The following is a 21,230-nucleotide window of genomic DNA, read 5'->3' as shown; positions in this document are numbered from 1 at the left end:
AGTGTCAAAGGTGTTGTTATAGGTATAGGTCATTGAAAAAGGGTTCCAACTCAGGGATTGACCACCTAAGGTGTTTCTTCAACTCCTAGGTGATTTGTAGTCCATGTAGGATGTCAGTTTTTAAGACGTACTTCCTTAACTGGAACTAGGAGGTTGGGTCAGGTCATAGTGACACTTGTCTCATATTTACCTTGGTGAGCTTTTGAATTTGGGTAAATGTGGGAAGGGGTGGTTACAAAGTGGTATCATAACGAGGTTGCAGTAATGGACCTTGGGGTAGATGTGATTGTTAAGTATTCATGTCCAATTGTATATGTGTTTTGTCATGCATGCATGTAGGTTATTTCTCGTGATGGTCATTATAACAGTTTGTGTCATCATGTTGAGGTTGATGATGTTGTTATGTTATGATGATCGATATGTTGATGTTATATATATTATGCTAATATGGACTGATTTGTGCAGACGAGATAGCCTCACTTGAACTTCACTGAGGTATGTTGTATTATGTATATATTTAGTTATCTGACATGGTATGTTTGTAGGGAGAGGAAGATCAAATATGAAAATCAAGATGGTGGATTACAGTGCATGCGACTCCCCTTATAGATTAGTTGAAAAGCAAGGATATGAGTACTCTACTAACATAGCAGATACCTTGAGAAGTTTAAAGGCAAAGATCAGAAATTGTAAGGAGGATAATGACAAGATCATTTAGTCACAAGAAAGGATTTCCTGAGCTCAGGAAAATAAAGCATAGTTTAATGCAGTGATCCTTTAATGTTTATCATATATACAGAGATAAGGACAACCACAAATCAATTATGGATAGAAGGAAAATACTAATGGTGCGTATGGTAGCAAGTCTCATGGAGGACATAGTTCGTACATCGATGATACATTCAGAGGTGATAAATGGATGGATACACCTAGCATAAGAGGTAGTGGTTATGGGTTCTATTCTAGTTCTGGATTATAGAGAGATCATGGTCATCATCGCTATCATCCTTATAGGAGGAATGAGAAACAATACTTGCCAATTGATTTTAAGAAAGCCAAATGTCCCACCTTTGATAGAGAGTTGAAGAAACTGGAATATGCGAAAGCATGGTTGCTTGAGATGAATAAATTCTTTGAGTTGGTGATTATACAGAGAACATGAAAGCTAGAATAACCGTTTTCAATCTCAAAGGGAAAACAAATATTTGGTGGGAAGATGTGAAGTGTGTCAGAGACATCGAGACAAAGGAGTTGAGTTGGCATGAGTTCAAAAGAATCTTCAGAAATAAGTACTTGTCGGAGTGATACTATGGTGGTAAGGCTAAGGAGTTCTACGAGTTGAAGATGGGATATATGACAGATGAAGAGTACACGACTAAGTTTCTAGAGTTTTTGTGGTATGTGCCATATCTTATGGATGAGAAGATGAAGGTTCAAAGATTTGTTAGCATTTAAAGATCAGATTGAGTATGATTAGCCTCATACATTAGAGGAATTAATTGGGAAGTTGAAGCATTTTTATGAGAATTCTAAGAATAATTCAGAGCCTAAGAAAGGTTGGAAAGGTAATGATAAGACTAAAGAAAAGTGGGATAATAAGCAAGGAAGACCTCAGGATGTAGGTAATAAGGAGAATGCAGTGTTGTATAAGAAATTCAATGTAGTTGACAGAGGACAGGGATTTCAATCTGAGGAGTAGAACAAGGGTGATGGCAGGAAGCCTTTGTAGTGTTAGACTTGTGGCAAGGATCATCGTAGGAGAGATTGTCCACAACATCAGGGTGGCAGACCTCAATTTACACTGCTCAGGAGGCACAAACAGTTGGGGATGTTGGACAAAGTATTCCTTGTATTTATGCAACATTAGATAATAGGCAGATTTATCATTAGACATCTATTATCGAGATAGAAGGTGACCTTTTTTATCAAGTTGTTTCTATTTTGATTAACTTTGGATCTAACTATAGTTATATCAGTCATGACTATTGGATGTGGAGCCTGATTATCTTCTTGATTGTTCAAAGTTTTTGTTTCAATCGCATTGGATCCTTGTTCCTAATAGGGTGGCAACATCACCCATTTAATCACCGTCAAGGGGGTCTAGTGGGGACAATGATGACATTATGAGCCCCCCACCCCCCCCCTTGGTTGGGGTTCAGGGGAAATGCCCTCGAAGCTAAAAAAATAGATGTAAAATTACCTTGTAAAATGTTGTAATTTCGTAGTCAATCTGGGTTGTTCATTATGTGAATGATATGATGATAGAAGTTATGTTAACTTAGGTTTTTTCCCTAGAAGGCAACCCTCGGTTTATCTAAGGGAATTGTATTGTAGTTATGTATCATTATTCTTAGCAAGAGAGAGAGATAGGAGGAGGTTACGTGAGAGCGAAGAGGAAATTACAGCAGATCTGTTGTAGGTTGTATCTCTTCATTTTGTTGGATAATATAAAAGGAAGGACTCGTTGTTTCTCCATGGACGTAGCCCAAATTGGTGAACCGCATATATTTATATATATCTATATATATATATATATATATATATATATATATATATATATATAGATATATATATATATATATCCATCTTGTTTCATGCGTTTTTGTATTTTTGTTTCTGCAATCTTTTGTGTATTTGATTGCTCCGTTAATTCATTCTAACAACTAGTATCAGAACCAAAGGTCTATTTGGCTGATAAACTCGCAGGAAATAAGGGTTCCTAATTTGTTTGGGAGCAATGGTAGAAGATAGTAGGTTTAGGGTCGAGAAATTTAATGGCAAAAACTACCAACTTTGGAAAATGCAGATGGAAGATTATTTGTATCAAAAGATTTGTACCTACCATTGAGTAGAAAAACAAATAAAATGATGAGTATGACGAACACAAAATGGGAGATTCTCGACAAAAAGGCACTAGGAACAATATGATTGTGTCTAGAAGCATCGATGACATTCATCATTTCAAAGGAAATGAAAACAAAAGGTTTAATGATGGCATTTGGAAAAAATATATGAAAAAACATTGGCCTCAAATAAGGTATTTCTTTTGAAGCGTCTATTTAATATGAAGATGTTAGAAGGTGGATTTGTTGTTTATCATTTAAATGAATTTAACACAGTTACCAGTTAGTTAAGTTCTGTAGGGATAAATTTTGATGATGAAATTAGGGAGTTGTTGTTTCTATGCTAATTGCCAGAAAGTTGGAATGGATTAGTTATGGTTATCAATAAATTTGTCTCTGGATCTAGTACTTTAAAGTTTGATGATGTTGTTGGTACTATCCTTAGTGACGAAATGCGGCAAAAAATATCATGTGAGACATCAGGTAACGCTTTGATTGCAGAGACTAGGGGAAGAAAAATGGAAAAAGGAAAGAGCCCGGGAAATCCTAGTAAGTCAAGAAAAGGCATGTCGAAATCTAGATCAGAGATAGTGTGCTAGGAATGTAGGAAGAAAGGACACCTGAAGAAAGGCTGCAAATATCGGAAAGGAAAACAAGGAGATGGACAACAAGAGAAAAATGATGAATCGAATGTAATGGGTAATGTGTTGCAAGATGCTTTGATTCTTTCATTAGAGAATATTATGATTCCTGAGTGGTTTATTTAGGGGCCTCATTCCATGCCACACTTGATAGAAAACATTTTCATGACTACGTTTAAGGAGATTTTGGACACGTTCATTTAGGTGATGATAGACCCTGTAAAATCGTTGGAATGGGTAAGCTTTTTATAAAGTGATAGAATGGAAACCAATGACTATTGAAGGAGGTAAGGCATGTTCCAGATCTAAAGAAAAATCTATTTTCAATAGGGCATTTAGGTGGTGAAGGTTGTGTAATTACATTCACGGAGAAAGCTTGGAAGGTCACTAAAGGAGCCCTGGTAATAGAAAAAGGAGAAAAGGTTGGTACGTTGTACTTATGCAATGGTATTTATAATTTTGTTAATTCTTTAACCTCCACAAGAGCAGATATGACATTGTGGCATCATAGGCTCGGACACATGAGTGAGAAAGAGATGCAGATTCTTCACTCAAGAAATTTGTTGCTAGGTTTGAAGCATGTTGATTTGGAGTTCTGTGAGAATTGTGTTTACGGACAATAGAAGAGAATCATATTTATTAGAGTTGGGAAGGAAAAGAAGAGAGAAAAATTATAGCTTGTGCATACAGATGTATGGGGGCCATCTCAAGTATAATATCTTGGTGGATCTTGTTATCATGTTACTTTTATTGATGATGCAACTAAAAAAACTTAGATTTATTGTATTCGGAATAAATATGATGTATTTGATACTTTCAAGAAATAGAAAGCTTTGGTTGACAATGAGACAGGAAAGAAGTTGAAGTGTCTCAGATCAGGAAATGGAGGTGAATATTGTAGCAAAGATTTTGATAACTATTGTTCTAAACATGGAATTCACCGAGAGAAGACAGTTCTGGGAACACCACAGGAAAATGGTGTTTCAGAAAGGATGAATGGGACAATCGTGGAGCATGTAAGGTGCATGAGATTGCATGCAATATTTCCCTTACAATTTTGGGCAGATGATGTAGATATTTTCGTTTATCTAATAAATAAAGGCCCTTCAAGTTCCTTGGATGGTGGTATTCCAGAGGAGGCATGGATAGGTAAAAAGGTAAACTACTCATTTTTAAAGACTTTCGTTGTGAATCCTTTGTCCACATTAATAAAGAAAATAGAACAAAGATTGAGGCAAAATCAAAGAAATGTACCTTTATTTGATATGGTGTTAATGACTTTGGTTATCACTTATATAATTTTGAAAATCACAAAATCATTATGAGTAGAGATATCATATTCAATGAAAATGCCTTGTATAAGGTTCAGATGCAGGGAAATAAATAGGAAAAAAATAAAGAATACACAGTGCTTGAAGAGATCACAAACAACATAAAGGTGTCTGAAAATCATAATGATCAGAAACCACAATAACAACAATAACCACAACAGCAACATACACCTCAAACACTTGAAAGCGGTGTTAGAATATCTACCAGGATAAGTAGCTTCATTATATTACGTATTGTTGATTAATTCTGGTGAACCAAAAAGATATGAAGAAGTAATGTAGATAGAAACCAGGAAGAAGTGGGAGTAATCCATGGTAGAAGAGATCGACTCCTTGATGCATAACTAAACTTGGGACTTAGTCAAGTTGTCTTCTAGTAAAACAACATTGCAGAATAAATGGGTTTACAAGTTGAAGGAAGAAGATGGAGGAAAACAAAGGTATAAGGCTAGACTTGTGATGAAGGGGTTTTCACAAAAGAAAGGTATCAACTTTGATGTGTAAAAATGACTTTAATCAGAACTATTTTAAGTCTAGTGGCAACAAAAGATTTTCATCTTGAGCAATTAGATGTAAATATGACCTTTCTCCATGGGGATTTGGAGGAAGAAATGCATATGCAACAGCGACAAGGGTATGAGGTCAAAGGAAAGGAGAAATTAGTGTGCAAATTGAAGAAGAGATTGTATGGCTTAAAACATGCTCCAAGGCAATGGTATCTAAAATTTTACAGGTTTATGTCTGAACAAGGTTATACTAGATGTCACTTTGACCATTGTGTTTATCTTCAAAAACAAAATGATGGCAGCTATATTATATTTTCATTGTATGTAGATGACATGATTGTTGCAAGGTCTAACATGCAGGAAATAAATGTGCTCAAAGGAAAATTGACACATTCATTTGTAATGAAGGATTTAGGTGTTGCAAAACAAATCCTTAGTATGAGAATAACTAGAGACAGAAAAAATCACAAATTAACATTGTCTTAGAGTGAGTACATAGAAAAGGTATAGGAAATATTCAATATACAGAATGTAAAACCTATTAGGACACCTCTGGCTAGCCTTTCAAGCTAAGTAAGGAAATGTGTCCCAAGACCCAGGAAGAGATGGATTATATGTGTAAAGTTCCATATGCATCAGTAGTTGGAATCTTAATGTATGTGATGGTCTACACAAGGCCTAATATTGCACAGGCAGTGGGAGTTGTAAGAAGGTATATAAACAATCCAGGGAAAGAGAATTGTATGGAAGTGAAGTGGATTCTTAGTTATTTGAGAGGCACCACAAATAAAGAATTATGCTTTGGTAGTTCAAACATTGCTCTACAGGGATATGTTGATGCATATATGGTAGGTGATAGAGATAATAGGAGGAGCACCAAAGGGTATGTGTAAATTGTAGGTGGAGAAACTGTTAGTTAGGTTTCAAAGTTGCAAAACATTGTTACACTTTCAACAGTCGTAAAGCAGAGTATGTTGCTGCTATAGAGGCTAGTAAAGAAATGATATGGTTACAAAGTTTTATGGATGGGTTGGGCTAGAAGCAAGAGATGGGTAGGTTATATAGTGACATGTAGAGTGCCATTCATCTTGAAAAGAACTCAACATTTCATTTTATGACTAAACATATACAAATAAAGTACCATTTCATATTGTTAGTGTTGGAAGATGAACAGTTGAAGCTGGTAAAGATACACACTAGCCATAATCATGTATACATGTTAAAAAAAGTTGTAACTAGGGAGAAACCGAGATCTTGCTCAGTTTCAATTGGTCTTCAACTATGATGATGAAGATGAGAAATAGGCAAGTCCAAAGTGGAAGCATTGTCCAACAAGTGAAGCAATGGTGGAGTTGCTATAATAAGTCTCCAAGTGAGAGGTTGTTAGGTGTGGAGCTTGATTATCTTCCTTATTGTTCAAAGGTTTTTGTTTTAGTCATGTTGGATCCTTGTTCCTAACAGGATGGCAACGCTACCCATTTAATTGTTATCAGGAGGGTCTAGGGGGCAGGGGGATGATGACTTTATGAGTCCCTCCCCTAGCATGGGTTCGGGGGTGCTGCCCCCAAAGCTAAAAATATATGTAAAATTTCCTTGTAAAATGTTATAATTTCATAGTCAATCTGGGTCGTTTAGTAGGAAAATGATCTGACAGTAGAAGTTATGTTAATTTAGGGTTCTTTTCCCTAGAAGGCAACCCTCATTTTATATGAGGGAATTATATTACAATAATGCATCATTATTATGAGCAAGAGAGAGAGAGGAGGTTGTGTGAGAGAAAAGAGGAAATTACAACATATGTGTTGTAGGTTGTATCCCTTCATTTTGTTGGATAATATAAAAGGAAGGATTGGTTTTTTCTTCATGGATGTAGCCCAAATTGGGTGAACCATGTATATCTGTCTCTCTCTTGTTTCATGCATTTATGTATTTGTGTTTTCGCAATATTTTGTGTATTTCATTGCTCTGTTAATTAATTTCTAACATTGACCCAGTGGATAAGTGTTTCTTGAATAAAGAAGTGCAGATCTTGGTTAGTGTAGTTGCTACAGGTACGAAGAAAAGAATTCATCATTGGGTGAGATCTTGTGCATTTGAGTTGAACGGTATGTCTACATCAAAACACATCTAAATGTGCTTCCATTGCGATCATACAATATGTTGTTGGGTGTGGATTGGTTGTACATTCACATGACTAAGGTAGGTTGTTGTGACAAGGCTATTGGGTGCCTGGAAAATGATGGAGAGAGAATAATTTTGCAGGGTAAGAAGAAGCATACATCCATGAGGATGGTTACAACTATGCAAGAAAATCATAGTTGCAGGAAAGGGTGTGTATTGTTTGCAATTCATATTTCCAGTGACAAAGGAATGGATGTTGAAGATGTTGAAGTCTTGAAGAGTTATCTCGTTTTGCAGTAGTTTCAGGATATATTTTCGACAAATATTTCAGAGTTAACACCTCATGGGGAAGTGTAATTTTCTATTGAGTTGATGCTGAGAGAAACACCAATACCAAAGGCACCTTACAAGATGAGTACTCCAGAGTTGGTGGAATTGAAGTTGTAGCTTAAGGAAATGCTTGATAAGGGAGACATTAGGCCAAGTGTATCACCTTGGGGTGCACCAATATTGTTTGTGAAGAAGAAGGATGGTACTCAAAACTTGTGTATTAATTGCAGATAGTTGAACAAGATGAATATCAAGAACAACTACTATTTTCCACAGATTGATGACTTGTTTGATCAACTGAAGGGAGAAACAATGTTCTCAAAGATTGACTTGAGATCGGGATATCATTAGGTACACATCAAAGAAGAGGACATTTACAAGACCACATTCTGTACCAGGTATGAGCATTATCAGTTTGTAATGGTTTCATTTGGTCTTACTAATGCTCTAGCTACTTTCATGTGTTTGATGAATAATGTGTTGCATCCTTATGTGGACAAGTTTTTGATAGTATTCATTGATGATATATTGATATATTTTAAGAATGAGGAAGAGCATTCAAAGCACTTGGAAACAATATTAAGATTGTTGAGAGAGCATCAGTTATATGCCAAGCTTAGCAAATGAAATTTCTTTAGACAAAATTTCATTTCTTGGGACATGTTGTTTCCTTGAAGGAAGGCATAACAGTGAACCCGAAAAAGATTAGAGTTGTCATGGAGTGGGAAGCTCCTAGGGATGTGGATGAGGTGAGATCATTCATGGGATTAGTAGGTTATTATAGGAGGTTCATCAAGAATTTCTTACGGATTTCCTATCCTATTACATCCTTGCAATGAAAAGGGAAGAAGTTTGAATGGATTGAGGAGCGTGTAGCTAGTTTTGAGCAGTTGAAGCATTTGTGAAGCATTTGGTTACAAATTCTCATGTCTTAAAGATTGCAGATCCTAAAAAAGAGTTTGTGGTATGTAAAAATGCTTGCAAGAGGGCACTTGGAGGAGTCCTATTGCAAGAAGGACATGTAGTATGCCATGAGTCAAGGAAGTTGAATGAAAAAAAGAAGAATTATGTGACTCATGATATGAAGTTGGAAGTTCATGCATTGGATATGTACTGGAGACATTATCTTCTTTGTAGGATCTTGATCCAGGTGGATGTTGGTGGCCACCAATCTATCCCACTTGGACCCCCACAACTGTCTCTTTCAATTTTTCAGTTTCCATAATTGTAGTACAATTTACTATTTTTAGCAGTTTTTCGGGTCCTGAACTTTCGGAGCCATTTTGAGGCCCTAAACGACATTTTTTGGGAAATCTGGGAACAACATGGGTCCATGGACCGATGTTGCTCTTCTCAAAGTTGTAGTGCTCAGAAAGATCTTTCTAACAAGCTATTATACATGTCAAACGAAGATCGGGTGCCAAAGTTACGACCCCGGGAAGTTGATGTACCAACTTACCCAAAACGTGGCACACAATTTGGCGTTTCATCTTCAAGGGTTAGGTTTTGGGATGTGAAGGGTTTTCCATTGTTTCTCAATAATAAATAGGCCTTTGAGCCTCATTGTAACATAGTTCAGAGACATTTAGCCGCCACATCTCTTCTCAGAGATAAGCTACCATCACCCTAGCTGGTTTATTTCCATTTCTGTTTGTAATCATACTTCAGTATTTTACATTAATGAAATGAAGTATTATTTCCATTTCATCTTTATGTATATGGCTATCTTAGTATTTTGTTGCATTCCTGTTTAAATCCGGATAAGTGGTATCAGAGCGGTCTGCTTTTTCTTTGTTTTTCTTTGCATGTCCCCAACGAGGTCGGGATATAAGGAGTTAGGGCTTGACCTGGTCGAACCTTTGCAAGACTAGCCTCTCAAATCCCAATGGCCTCCCATGGCTGATGAAAGGAAAGAAGAGGGGGCAGGAGATACTATTAAAATCTTGCTCGAAGAAGCCCTTGAGCGGCAAAGGAACGCGATGATGGACAATTTTGCCCAAATCCTTCAGCGACTACCTAGAGGCGACGCATTGATTTCCAACAGCTACTTTGGAAATGCCACACCCTTTAAGGTACAAGTTAATTTTGAAATCCCTGTCTTCGAGGGTCAAATAGACGCAGATGTCATAAATAAATGGTTAAATATGCTAGATGGGTATTTTTATGTTCATGATTTTTCCAATCGGGAAAAGACTATTTTCGCTCTTCTCAAAGTAGCCCCCCACATCAAGGACTAGTGGGAAACCTGCTGCAAGCATAAGAATGAAAGTACGGGCTCACTATTTTCAGCCGCACCCACTTGGGATTCATTCTAGGATGCTGTCAAGGAGCAGTACTACCCTATCAAAAGCTATGAGGACAAATACATCAAATGGACCACACTGTGACAGGGAAGGGAGCAAGATGTGTCGGAGTTCACAAAAATTTTTCATACCCTTTGCACACAGTTGGGTATCAAGGACTCTTAGCTGCATTTGGTACTCAAGTACCATGGCTGCTTACACAGGTACATCCAGGAAGAGATGGAGTTCCTGAACATCTCCTTGCTCGGCACAACGTACCGATACGCTGTCAAAATCAAGCAGAAGTTTAAACGGAAGAAGCGATACTTTGGATCTGCGAATCCAAAGAACAAAGGACAAAGCCAAGGCGGAGTGATCCAAGACAACTCGTTGAAGCCACAAGAAAATAAAAACACCACGAAGTCGAAGAAGGACATAGGAAAGTGGTGTGAGTTCCACAAGAATCCCACTCATAACACAAGTGAGTGTTGGACCAAGCAGTTGCTGGTGGCTGAGTCGAAGGCTTCAGAATCAGATGCATGTTCCAAACTTGAGTCAGAACCTGACAAGGGAATGGCAAAGGGAAGCAGATCATTGATGCGGAGCCTAGTGTCATTGTTGCCATCGCCAAGATCTAAAAGAATGAGCCCAAAGATCCAGAGGATGGGGAGTGTCTTTTCCACTCACAGATGTCAGTGAAGGGTTCGCCGCTGCAATTCATTGTCAACAGTGGCAGCCAAAAGAACCTCATTTCAGCAGAGGTTTTGAAACGGTTGGGCCTACCAACTATACCACACCTGCAGCCATACAGTGTCAGGTGGCTTCACAAAGGACGAGATCTCCAAGTTCGTCAGCAGTGCCGCCTTCCCTATAGCATCAAACCCTTCACAGACGAGGTATTGTGTGATGCTACACCTCTGGATGTTTGTGATGTATTATTAGGCCAACCATACTTATGGAGGCGACATGCTGTGTATGAGTCAATGCCTCACGCTATTATTATTACTTTGGGTAATTCATTATACAGGATACCAGAGGTAGCCCCACATACCACCACCTCTTTGATCACTGCTAAGAAATGCAGCAAGATCATCTCCCAGACCAAGAAATTCATTTCTGTCTGGTTCGCTCCCAAAGTAAGGGGAAGATCGTAGCCACATCCATGACCCCCGCGAAGGGTTCCTCCATGCAGAAGCAACAAAGGGATATGGTCATGATAGAACAAAGGAACAACTTCTCCTCAACCACAGGGGTATCACACAAGTTTCAAGTGGGCAACAAAGTCTGGTTGCATCTACAGAAATAACGCCTTACAAGAGCTCATCAGAAGCTCTGACCACTCCGACATGGTCCTTACACCAGTACCAAGGCTACGGGTAATAATGCTTTGGAGCACAACATTCCTCCATTCCTTCGCTTGCACCGAGTGTTCAATGTGGAACACCCTCTACCATGCTTCCCACCATTATTGGACACATCAAAGATTGCAGAATAGCTCACCAGGGACCAAGTTCAGCAGATGGAGGAACTCAACGCAATGGGGACCATTGCTTCCTAAGGGGGGAGGAATGATCCAGGTGGATGTTGGTGGCCACCCACCTATCCCACTTGGACCCCCACAACTGTCTCTTTCAGTTTTTCAGTTTCCATAAATGTAGCACAATTTACTATTTTTAGCAGTTTTTCGGGTCCTGAACTTCCGGAGCCGTTTTGAGGCCCTAAATGACGTTTTTTGGGAAATGTGGGAGAAACATGGGTCCACGGACCGATGTTGTATTGCTCGGATAGATCTTTCTAACAGGCTACTGTACGCATCAAATGAAGATTGGGTGCCAAAGTTACGACCCCGGGAAGTTGATGTACCAACTTACCCAAAACAGGGCCCATAATTTGGCATTTCATCTTCAAGGGTTAGGTTTTGGGATGTGAAGGGTTTTCCATTGTTTCTAAACAATAAATAGGCCTTCGAGCCTCATTGTAACACAGTTCAGAGGCATGTAGCCGCCACATCTCTTCTTAGAGATAAGCTACCATCACCCTAGCTGGTTTATTTCCATTTCTGTTTGTAATCATATTTCAATATTTTACATTAATGAAATGAAGTATTATTTCCACTACATCTTTGTGTATATGGTTATCTCTATATTTTGTTGTGTTCCTGTTTAAATCCAGATCAAATCTTTATTCGGATGAGTGATCACAATGGGCCGAGGTACTTATTTGATCAACCTATCTAAATTTCAGGCAAGCTAGATGGTTAGCTACCCCAAGTGAGTTTGACTTCAAGATCAGGTACATCAAAGGAAAAGAGAATAGGGTTGCAGATTCTCTTATTAGAAGAGTGAAAGTGAATCACATTGCAACAGTGAGTTCTTATGGGATAGACTTGCAAGAGTGGATCTTGCAAGCTAGACATCATGATGTCAGGTATCAACAATTGAGGCATAAGTTACAACAATAGGGTGAAGGTGATATGGATGAGGAGTATCATCTCATGGTAGATGGCTTGATCAAATTCAGGAATAGGGTTTATGTGCTAGATGACAGTGAGCTCAAGAAGCTTATCTTGAGGGAGTTTCATGTTAATTCATATTTAGGTCACCTGAGATATCAGAATACATTGACGGCAGTTAATAAATTTTATCATTGACCAAACTTGACGAAAGAGGTGCCATAATTTTTTGTTGATATGTTTGAATTGTTAGTAAGTAAAAGCAGAGTTTAATCATGCAATTGGTTTATTGCAATTGATTCTAATTCTAGATTGGAAATGGGAGGGCTTTTCCATGGACTTCATTACAGGTTTTCCAATGACATATTGACAACATGATTCCATCATGGTTGTGGTTGACAGGTTAAGTAACGTAGCTCACTTCATTGCAGTGAAGTATACGAATTAAACTAGTGATGTAGCTCATATTTTCATTAAGGAGATAGTGATATTGCATGGTGTTCCCAAGAAGATTGTATCTGATATAGATGCCAAGTTCACTTCCAGGTTTTGGAAGGATTTGTTTGTGGTTTGGGTACAAAGTTGGTTGTTAAATTGTAGCAAGAAAAAGGCTTCATTTGACTTGTGCCTTATTCAAATGGAGAATTTCAAATTTTCACTTCAGAAGGATGACTTGAGTTGCAGTTAGAAGGAGTGGCATGGCTAAGTCAGTCAATTTAAGTTTTTATGAAATAAATAGAGTTTTGCATGAGTTGATTTCTAAGATCTAGCAATATAGTGGAGTTATAGTTAGTGAAACTCAGTGATCTGAGCTCTAGTCATGAATAGAGTCAGTATGAGTTCAATTGAGTAGTTTTAACTATTGTTAACTCATTGATTTCTCAGTTAACTAGTCGATTTACTAAAAATAGCCCTATTCATGCATGTAATTTGAATTGCCTAGTTGAGTGGAGGAAAAATGCATAATTGTATTTATTGTTGTATATTGTTGAGTGTATATAGTTTTTCATGTAGTAGATGAGTTAATTTCCTTAAGAATTGCACAAAGAAATAGAATCAAGTGTGTTATAGACATATTTGGGCACTGCAACCCCAATCACATATGTCCATAAAACCAAGGGCTTATAAGTCCCTAAAAGTGTTGTTTCATACCCTAAAGGAGCAAGGTCAGTTAATTACATCATCTCCCAGGAGTTCTCCATGAAAAACTACTCAGAACTGGTCAAAACTAGACCATACAGACTGCTCAGTGCTAAGGGTGCGATGCATCTCACCTGCCACATGAAAAAAGTGCGATGCATACTGAAAAGCCCTTCTGTAGAGTGTGATGAGCGAGAGTAGACAAATGGCAGAGGCAATTGGCTAGGTGGAAACCCAAAGAATCTTCTAGAAACTGCCCATTTGATAATTGCCTCTCTGAATTCGCCCAGGGATGAGTAAGAGATCATGAAATCTGCAAGTGGAACCAAGAACTATCAGAGAGATGAAACTAATCAAAATCCCAGAAGCTTACTCACCCACTTGCAAACATCTATAAATGGATCCCTCATCCTAGAGATCGAAAGGCTGGAATTTTGTATTTTGTAAGGAAGTGTTGTTGGTATCTCTGTGCAACATTGTATTGTTGGGTGATCTAAGCTTTTCATAAGGTGAAGAGGGCTTTCATGCTGGGAGGATGGCACTGGGTCAGACCAATGGGTTGTAATCCTCTCTTCTACTACTTCTATCAATAAAGCTATTTGAGTTTTCCTCCATATTCTCTGAATCTTGTATTGATATGTGCATTTGTATGGTTAATATACATCTGATCCTATATTGTTTATGGTTATAGATCTCTATGATTTGATGGTATTATGTTGCTTTGACTCTACAGGTGTTCTTTGAAGCGGGACAAGTAAGGAAGGAGTGGCGAAGCTTTGTCAAAGGAGGGAGGAAACAAGCAAGGAGCCAAGTGAAAGACTGAGGTTGATACTCTCTACTTCTCTCTCATCTATCTCTCATAAAGGAAAACACAAGTAACTTTAGTTTGTTTGTTTCTAAGATAGCTACCCGTCTTAGTGGGACTAGCAGCTCTAAATGGACACTAGTTTTCCCGATAAAAAAAATGGCAACTCTTCTGGGAACTTAATAGTTTGATTGCTTGTCTCTATTTGTTTGCTTTATAAACTACAGACGGAGCCTAAAGTTAAACCAACTAGCCTTCGAACTGCATTTGCTATGCAAGTGCAAAGTAGAGCAAAATTGCTTCAGTCAATCTATGGGTTTGTTTATGAATTGAACAACTGACTTGCAAAAATCCTAAGTGCCCTGGTGGTAGCTCAAGTAACCTCATTAGATCAGCCCCTATACTTTGTGTTTACTGCCTATCATTAGCTCAGTCTAAACCCTTGAACTCAGCTGCAAACTATGAGCAAAAACCAAGCTCAGTCTCGTCCCTGGACCATCGCATTGTCTCTCATTGGTAGTCTGGATGCATCACACCTCCCGTGTTCTATAGGTGATATGCATCCCTATTTCCCTGTGTTATAGTTGCGATGATCAGATAAGACTGTTTTTGCCTCCAGATTTTGGTTTTTCTTCATTGTCTTCAGCTTTATTCAGTAATTTTGTTGTCTATGATCAATATATCACTGTTGAAACTCCCTTCCTTTGCATTATTTAGCCTCCATGGATAAATAATTTTGAATGTTTTTATGTATCTTTTTTCATTTACAGTTCTCCTTTGCAAACAGTAGCTTAATCGAACTGTCGTCTGTTTATTTGAAAGTGTCACAAGTGTCGTTTTCAGTCAAAGAAAAGAGTCTTCAATCTGTTGATAATCGATTACACTTTTGCCATTGTATTTGATTTGAATTAATAGTATTTCAAGTGTCGAAAGCAATTTTAAATTCAAAATCGCAAAGTGTCGTCTTAGTCCTCCTTTCATTTTTTGAAAAAGAAAATTGTTAGTATTGTTGCTTTGAAAGAAAAATAATTTAGATCTGTACTTAGCATTCTTTTTGTCATTCACACATTAAGAAAGCAGAAAACAAATACATGCATGTGCATTTGCATTTAGACTGCTTGTTGATATTGATTTAGGAAAAGTGCATCTAGTGTGTGCTCTCTGCTCTATGTTGAAATAATTTTGCTTCTCTTTCCTTAGTAGCTAGGATTTTCATTGCAAAAAGAGAGTAAACGACTGTTTATCATCTTAGATTGCATATTTAGGAATTGTATATCTACATCACGCAGTGAACCTTAAAGGCAAACTTCTTAAGAAAGATCAACTGTAAAATAAATTTCAATGAACATAAAAACGCTTTGGAACCTAACGCACAACATTTAGAAGTCTAGGCTAGAGACGTATTCCGGCGTCGTAAAGCCTGGTAACTATCGCTTTCATCGTAGGTTGGGTGATTCCTCCTCTTTGAGACGACAAGTGCCAGTACGGACTTGTGCTCCCACGTACCGTCGAGTATATATTGGGAGACCAAAATAGGCTATATCCTTTATCCTTAGGAAGCCGTGTCTGTTTCCCTACCGATCGCAATGCACTGAACACAACATTCGGGAAGTTTGACTGCCATACCATAAAAAGTATTCTGAAATTTTGCGATTGGTTTGGTAATCCCTCTGTCTAGATTTCCAGAGTAGTCACTTTTGTTCCTTTTCAGAATCCTTAAAAGAAAAGGTCCATCTGAGCACTTGTCACTTTAGGCTCATTAAAAATCGAAGGCGACTAGAGTCATCTTTAGCTTTTTCTCAACTCTTAAAAATTGAAAAAGCAAGTTGTGTCAAAGCGTCATAAAATTTATTTTAATCAGAATAACGTCACTGTTCCCTTCGTTGGTCTTAGGTTGAGAAAATGGAGTCCGCCAATCAAGGATTTCCCCTTGTGGGAAATCCTAGTCCCTTCTCCTCTTGGGGAGATGTTGGTGCACCTCATATGGCCACATTGTCCCTTCTAGGACTGGAAATTGGCCTTCTGGTATGGCTTTTCTCGATCTCTGTTGTTCAAAGCACCATGATTCCTGAGCAATCAAATCAGCAACTAGATGATACTGGAGTTCCCCCCCAACCTTCTACTTCGTTTATTTCTCCCTCTCCTTCTTCCTCTTCGCTTGGTAAAGCTAGTAAAACTAAAAACCAAGTAACTGAGAAGAAGAATAAAGAGAAGGAGAAGAAGGAGAAGAAGAAGAAGAAGCCAACGGAAAAAGGGGGAAACCATGCATCATCTGGCGAAAATCCACACACTGCACCATCCAAACCTAAATCTCCATGTGTCATTTGCAAAGGGGACCACTATCATCGAGATTGTTCTTGCATCGCACGAATCTTAAGGGACTGGTCTCCCCACTTGCACAATCCAGTGTCATCAACCTCTAACGATCATGTTGAGAGTACACCATTGAGTAGTGAAAACGAAGTCAATGGGCAGAAAGGAAGATCTAAATTTCCTTGCAGACTATGTGATGGAGATCATGCCCTCCACCATTGTCCTTTCTTAGACGAAGCTAAAAGATTCTTAGATAACAATCCTGCGTCACCGCAACAACTTCCTCCTGGATACAAGAAACTCTTTCCGAGTCCATCGCTAGTTGAAAATCTGACTGACACACCTTTGTTGTCGGTCGAACCACCTATCATTGAAGATAAACCCTTTGAGTCCACCCCGGACCAAAGTCAACAGGTCGAGACGGCAGTCGACCCAATCGTGTCTTTAGAGGGTCCACCTTCAGATGATGTCGTCACCAAAGAGAATGAGAACGAAACTGTTCAAATTATTTTCATAAGCACAGACTCTGATGAGCATGGGGGCAATATACCCATTTCTTTACCACAAGAAGGAAGTTCGTCAGAGATTCACCCAGTCGTTTATTCGGTCCGTCCTCCAAGCAACCTAGTCGTTTCCTTCGATTGGAATCTACTAGGCAGACCCTACCTACCATCTAATGTACCATTCCGAATCATGGTACAAGTTTACAGAATGATCATTATTGGTACTATTATAGATGAAGGGGCTTTTGTGAGTATCCTTTCCTCAACTGCTTGGAAATCGCTTGGTTCACCATCGCTTCTTCCTGAGATTCAAAATCTGACAGGCTTCAACAAAGGAACAAGTCGACCGTTAGGGATCCTTCCAAATTTGCCTATAACTTTGAGAAGGAAAACCATTCATCTAAACATGATGGTAGTCCAAGGACCTTTAGATTACAATCTACTCCTTGGGCATGACTACATTTATAGCATGGGAGCTATTGTTTCCTCGCTCTTTCAAGTGATGTGTTTTCCACATGAAGGCAGAGTGGTCCAGCTTGTAGACCAGCTTTCATTCCCCGGTTCACACATAGCTACTAGTCAAATGCCACCCCTAACTAGTATTTTTGCACAAGGAATGTCTAATCAATCTTCGATCCATCCACCTGTTGAGCACGAGTGATTCGATGATTGTGACTGAAACCCAGGGGGCATGCACCCTAGTCTGCTTCGGTAGGAAAACTTTAGGTATAGGGTAGGTTTCCACGGAGGATATATGACTAGTTTGACACACCCGTCTGTTTAGGAAAATGGGATTAGATTGGAATAAGATTCCCTCGTCAAAGTTATGTGAGTGGAGGTGACGCACCATTCACCTTTGTCTATTTCGATGGACATCGCCAAGGAAGTGTTTTGTCTGCGACGCGGATGGAGCAATCTTGCAGATGCGAGAACTTTCATATGGTAACCTGGAAATTCTACTTTTCTTTATACCTGGGGGCATGCAAACCTTTTGTATGCAAGTGAAAATTGATCAGCATAACTCTAACCCTGTAAGTTTTACTAACTTCAACTGCTTAAGCTAGGTGATTGGTCTGATCAACCATTCACCTTTGCCACGACCAACGAAAACGACAAAGTAAAGGAGATTTTTCTCACCGAGAAGCTATCCTACCTAACCTTAGTAGTTCTTTAACCCCTAGGACAGTAGTTGGTCATTACTAGCTTGCATACAAAAGGCTTCAGAGCAAAGTTGCGCATGGGGCAAGCTCCCTAAAAAATGAACCTACTAACGAGACATCCTTATTATACGACTGGCATGAGCAGTTTTACACAAAGTTCAAGCTCGTTAAAAAATAAACCTAGCAATGAGCATATGTTCCACCAAAGTTTAAGTTCATTAAAAAATGAACCCACCTTCGGTAAATAACCATTGCGATCGCATAATTATCAGCTTTTGAACCTTGGTCCTGTTGTTACCCTCACCTCCACTATTTTTTAGCCGATCATACGCCTCCATTTGATTGTTTACCCCTTTTGAGGAACAGCTACGACGAGTGATTCTATTAGCCACCTTCTTTACACTACCGTGATTGAAAAGTTCCAAACCTTACCTGGAACTAGCTGCTATCCGAAAACATCACTCGTTCCTCAGAAAATGAGTCTCCTTTAAGCTCTTTTCATCTGACTCGTAAAATATGAAAAGATTGCCGAGAAATTGGCCTCTCCAGCTCATTAAAGTGATTGGAAGTGCCATCCCTCCTCTAGATTTTAATATTTTTGGACCTGAGGGATTATTACACAAAAAGATCGAGCGTTTTCTTGTTCGTCTCATTAAAACTATCGAAAAGTCATCCCTTTGGTATTATTTTATACTTTTTCGGACTTAAGGGATTATATTACGAAAAAGGATTACTGGAGTTTCCTTTCCGTATCTTTTTAGACTCTCTAAAATTGAAAAGGATCGAGTTATATTTGTCATTAAACTCGTTAAAACAATAGCGATAAACTTGTCCATGTAGACAAGAGCGAGTTTCACTGTCGCTAGGCTTGTTAAAACATAGCGACGGTTTTCCTGAAGGGAAAATTATAGAACAAGCATATGTTATCCTCCTCAAGCTTGACAAAAATAAAGAGGTACTGGTCAGAAATGACTGGGGAAAAATTGGGAAGAAAACTTGAAGAAACTTTATTGATAGCAGGTCACTCTTGAACATGCCACTTTCACTCCATCACCATGATTGAGTCGGGTTGGGTTATTCCGTTCACCGGTCATATCACCATTGGTCCTCCGTACCATCCATATTTGGATTTAATGCTGCCAATCCATTTTAGTGTCGCTGATATGTTCAAGAGAAGTTGCTCAGAGAATTCACCAACCCATCTTATGTCTCATCCGCTGCAATACCTTCACGCTTCATTCTTTCATGACCGCCACCCTGAACCTTGTATCATCAGATCGTTTTCACCGCCACAAAATCATTTTCTCTATTTCGTGTCATAGATGTGGGATTCATTAAGGCCATCCTATGACAGGTCACTTCTTGTCAACATCAGCTCATCATCCAAGAAGTCGACCTAGGAACAACCATTTCAGTACTTTGAAGATTGCATGCCTCAATGGCAAGTTTCTCACTTCCGGCGACAGGTTTACATTAATGGCCTTCAACCGAAAGATTTTTCGTGGTGTTCGACATCGACTCATATATTCACACCACGTGAATTTTACTGTAGTACCTTGAGGGTCATTATCATTATCGGTGATTCCTCCCTCGCCTATTAACATCTTACATCATTGGCTGGTAATCAGGCGATGTCTTTCCATGTTCGACGCCAGAACATCTTTTCACATGGATCGACTTCTACTTCGGGCGAAGATTGAACGAGTTTTGAAGACCTCAGATCTAGTTTCATCCATCCAGGTTGCGATATATTTAGGAAAATAAAGACATCAAATGTACATCATAGCTGGACAGATAATCATCTGAGCTAAGGGATGATGGCTCTACCAGAATCATCAGTCTGCCACACAGACGGTTGTTTGTCCTATGTACATGAAAATGAATTTATAAAGTTGAGCATGGAAATGCCCACCTCAGCTAGATCATGAAAATATTATGAAGATAATGTATTGTATTGTATCTTATTATAGGTCACCTTCCAGTTCGAAAAACCTCGGATCCTCATGATAAAGAATTTCACCTGACATCAGAAGATTTACGACCTCATGCTTTAGGGGGCAACTTTTATAGACATATTTGGGCACTGCAACCCCAATCACATATGTACATAAAACCAAGGGCTTCTAAGTCCCTAAAAGTGTTGTTTCATACCCTAAAGGAGCAAGGTCAGCTGATTACATCATCTCCCATAAGTTCTCCATGAAAAACTACTCAGAACTGGTCAAAATTGGACCATACAGACTGCTCAGTGCTAAGGGTGCGATGCATCTCACCTGCCACATGAAAAAAGTGTGATGCATATTGAAAAGCCCTTCTGTAGGGTGCTATGAGCGAGAGCAGACAAATGGCAAAGGCAGTTGGCTAGGTGGAAACCCAGAGAATCTTCTAGAAACTACCCTTTTGACACTTGCCTCTCTGAATTCACCCAGGGATGAGTAAGAGATCATGAAATCTCCAAGTGGAACCAAGAACTATCAGAGAGATGACACTAATCAAAATCCCAGAAGCTAACTTACCCACCTTTCAAACATCTATATATGGATCCCTCATCCTAGAGATCGAAAGGCCGAAATTTTGTATTTTGTAAGGAAGTGTTGTTGGTTTCTCTGTGCAACATTGTATTGTTGGCGATCTAAGCTTTTCATGAGGTGAAGAGGGCTTTCATGCTGGGAAGATGGAACTGGGTCAGACCAATGGGTTTTAATCCTCTCTTCTACTACTTCTATCAATAAAGATATTTGAGTTTTCCTCCATATTCTTGTATATCTCTGAATCTTGTATTGATATATGCATTTGTATGGTT

The sequence above is a fragment of the Pinus tabuliformis genome, chromosome 1_2 (assembly GCF_031772625.1).
Source record: "Pinus tabuliformis cultivar Carrire ecotype Pingquan chromosome 1_2, CPIR1, whole genome shotgun sequence".
Taxonomy (NCBI): Eukaryota; Viridiplantae; Streptophyta; class Pinopsida; order Pinales; family Pinaceae; genus Pinus; species Pinus tabuliformis.
Note: the sequence above shows the minus strand (reverse complement) of the source record.